Raw genomic sequence first — 4468 nt, forward strand, 5'->3', positions numbered from 1 at the left:
TCGGCCGCTCTGCACAGCCATTGTACCTAACCAAACAGGCCCAATATCAATATACTAACTACAGACCGCTATTAAATCCAAAATCTCAAACACAAACGTCCAGTAATCGAAAAACTATCGGTTTTTGCATACACGGAAATTTCGACTCTATCTCAAAGCATGTTGGTCTAGTTTGCTTTGTGGCCGGAAAGATGACTGATTTCATATACAATCCGCTAGGGTTGTAACGTTTGTCAATTTTGAGAAAACCATTTGTAGAATCTTTATGAGGTTTTGGGTCGGAAAATAATATAAAGAAACTACTCGGCTGGGATAAAAAGGCAGTTTTATTTTATGTAGATAATCTCGTAGTCATTGTGCGACACGGAGATACTTCTGTCTTTGTTTTATTCAATGGCAGACATTTAAATTTTACAGACGTTAATATGCAGCAAAAAATCCTTCAGTCATGTTACAGTTTATAAGTCAACGTTGGTAAGACTTTTCTGAATTTGACGTAATTTGACGATTTGACGAAAATTTGACGTATATGACCTTACAATGTTTATAACGATCAAATATAATGGACATCCCAAGTAAACTTTTCTTGCGTACATTTGCAAGTGCTTGTGTCAACTTTGCCAATATCGTTGTTTGTCCAAACTAAACTCATTAGTGTCGATATCTCGAGGTGGGCAGCCCTACGCGGCGCTACCGTATCTAAACCGCTCAGGGTGGCTAATAAAACTTTAAGAGCCGTCATTGCACGGGGTTTATCTAACACACATTGACCACTGCAACTCGCCTCACCTCGCCTCGCCTCGCCCACTCTGTTCACAGGTTAAACACTAAATGCATCGACCATACTTGTACACTTTTAGATTTAATATTGAGAATTCTAGTCTATTAGATTTCTATGTACCTTAATCAAAGTAAGCAAGAACTTAATTTAAAATTAAATTCAATGTGTTGTCTTATTAAAGCAAATATAAGAGCTTAAGGAAATATTTTTTTAAAAGAGGATACGACTTTAGTGAACTTTCTCATCGACGCCTATGGACATCCCCAACACCAAAATAGTTGCGTCGCCGCCTTTGAGAAAACCTTATGCTCCCTTCTCGGTTTAATTCAACTGTGAGAAATTGAGTATGAGTTCTAATTATGTGGTATTGCTGTAATTTAACTCAGTGAATTTCCTCCTTATGTTTTTGCTTGACATCTATCCAGGGTTTCATGAGCGGTGTTATTACGAACTACAACTTCGCTCGGTATTTGGGTGACGTAGTAAAGCTAATGACGTGTGAATTTCGGGGAGAGTGTGAATACGATTACGTCGGCGGGACTGTGGGGGAGGGGAGGGGGTGACACAATAATACACTCAAGCGCTCACTTATGCTATTTGAAAACATAATCGTACCACGCGACATTAAGTTTTACTCTCAAACACATATGTTTTTTCAAAGAAAAATATACACAAGAGCTGTTGCGTTAAGAACTGTTTTATATTGAAAAGATTTATTCATGTTTTTAAAAAATGTAATACGTATATTGTCATGTAAAGAAGTTTTCTTTATAGATTAGGTAAAATAGTTCGAGTTAAATTCTAAAATTATGCACTGAACATCTAAAGGGTTAATACTAAAAATAATGTTCATTCAATTTATGAGGCGAAATAAAATTGGGCAATTGTGTAAGTCCATTATGATCGTAGGCGGCGCTTCACTGGGCACTAAAGGCCGCGGCGCTCGCAGCCCATTAATACCCGACAAAAACCAAAAGGATCGCACGGCATTTCACGCTCGGACAGACACGAGCTGCAGTACGTCGGCCGGCTCCGGCGCAAAGACGTGCCGCCTCTCACTTTGATGTCGCCGCTCACTACTCCGCTCCTACGGGACAGACTCCGATTCACGCATCACTTACTTCTTACACACAAGATGACCATTAAAATGTAATTCTTAGTTCATATACAATCCGTAAATAATGTTTATTATATAGATATTTTTGCGTTTTTATATCAGCTCAGAAGCCATTCGGGAAAGCATTGCTAAACCAATCAAATCGAAACAATCGAATAGGCAATCCGCTGCGGCGTGTGGCTTGCATGCCCCGAGCCTATCTCCGTCGATTCCCCAGCGGTCTACTATTGGAAACATTCGGTCGGCCTCGCCGATGTAACAGTAAATAATTTTCTACGCAGAAAGCTAATCTTGCTCCGGGTGCCTTTTGTTCGCCCTTTTCTTGTTAGTGACGGTTATTTTCATACCTGAGACTTCCTTCTACTTTATTAAGTATTACTGAACTTGCCAGTTTTGGTATGGATCTTTGAACATTTTGATAGTACTCTAAATGTAGAAATACATATACCACTGAATTGAGTCACAAAAAGATTCTAATTAGATTCCTCTACTTACATCGATACACCTTTCTGTTATCAATGACCGGATACTCGTAGGTATACATAATCTAATCAGATAATATTAACGTTCTCGTTATGAAAAGAAAACTCATAAATAGCGTAGAATATTTGGTTTCATTCATCTCATTAGTGGGATTAAGTTGAGATCTTTATTCCATATTTGCTTCTGGATAACAAAGAGATTTATTTATCTTGCCCGAGCGCCGAGTACCGAGGGTCGAGCCCCGAACCCCGAGCCCCCGCCTCAGGACCAGCGCAAGTCAAAGTCCAAACCCGTTTCGGCATCGAAAAGTAATTTTGAATTAAATTCGAGCTTACATTTACAAATTGTACTCTCAGTATCTCACAAAGTACATCTTATCCTGAGATTTCTTTTTAACAATTTATTTTGCTCGTTTTAGCTTATTCAACTCTGCGCTGGATTTGCTTTGAGACAAATCTTTTGCTCGGAAGAAATCTTAATGTAATTAATTTTTGCAAACGCAAAAATTGTTAAGTACATTAGAATGTTTTCATTTATTTTTTTATTCTCTGTTGAAAAGGTAAATACGAAAAAATATGAAATGAATTTAGTTTGAGATACAACAAGAGGTGTGGGATAATTAAACAAGGAAGTTTGGCGGAACGCGGCCGCGGCTGGCACGCCTGCGATATTTCTCATTCGAGTCCCGAGCACTGCGTTTACAGGTCATACACTAGTAGAAACTAAGAACTTATTAGTTTAATATTCTGCAGTTTTCAATTTCATAAAGGTTTTCTTTACAATACTTAAGAAGTTTGCCTCAAATGATTTTCATGGTAGAGGTTAGGCCTATGAATCAAAACATTGTTGTTACATGATGAGTGTTGTTGGATCTGTCTACAGTAGTCACAAGCAATAATGCAGTTAAACTGAAGTCTGAAGTTTATAGTTGATTAACTAAAAGGAGACAATGAATAGAGTAACAAAGACGAACCGTGATAATGAAAGATTCCACAGATATTAAGCTTAAAACTTTGAGTATATAGGTTATGTACATCTTGGGAACTAGTGCCGCAGCACGCGGTACTCGTAGCTCGTCAAAGGAAGTCAATTAGCAACGACATGCTGAGGACTGAATTAAACACTAAATTAAAGATGAACCAGTCGAAAGTATCTTTAGCGGCGAGCGGCGAGCTCCAGCGTATCCCATCTCAACTAAAAGCGTTCCGCACTCCCTTTGTTTTATTTTTCAAACGGAATAAGTTATGTAGCGCTGAGGTTTTAGAGGGAATATTTGAGTGTGATTCTGAATGAGAAATTGTTCTACGTAGTGAAATGCCATGTATTATGCATGTTCTTTGTAAATGAATGGGGGTTTTGTGCTAAAGGGTTGCGGAGAGAATATTTGTGGTTGCGCTTACTATAGCGTTTATAGAGGTAAGAAACCGCAGGAGGAAGAAGGAACTACGACACAAAAAACTCTCGAAGCTTCAGATGTGTGCATTGTTTATTTTATGAGAAAACACTTTAAGAGTATTTAAGACAAAATCCATATAACAGTTCTGTAATTCATTTGCTTCTATAAGATTCAAAATGAATTTAAGAAATATTTATTTTAAACAAAATCATGATGTGTTTAGAACCTTTGGAACATTCTATATGCTTCTTAAATTTTAAACAATTTCACCAAATTTAATATACCTACATCCGATCCGTCTCAGTCACTTTCGTAAAGTATTGCATATTTGGAGCAGTATCTGGGGCCACGAGGAATGTTATAATTTATCTTCTGGTATATACTTTTTCTTTGCTCTGTACATAGGTTGTTTGCAATATTATTTCCACATAACGAAAAGTTATGGGAACACTCTCGTCTGCCATGAAGGTTTCAAATGTTTTAAGTTTGTTCCTAAAAGATTTTAGTCACCTAGTTCATTTTAGTATCGTCTGATAAATCTGACGTCTGACGCCGGCTTAAACTACTCTGACACATATAAATTAGAAGTTACTTTTGTAGCACGTACCAAATGATGTTAAACCCTTAAACTCTATTAATTTGTGTATATTTTGTCCATGGTACTTACCCCCGCTGGCTAGAGAGGCGGTTG

The sequence above is a fragment of the Papilio polytes genome, unplaced genomic scaffold (genome assembly GCF_000836215.1).
Source record: "Papilio polytes unplaced genomic scaffold, Ppol_1.0 DF821422.1, whole genome shotgun sequence".
Taxonomy (NCBI): Eukaryota; Metazoa; Arthropoda; class Insecta; order Lepidoptera; family Papilionidae; genus Papilio; species Papilio polytes.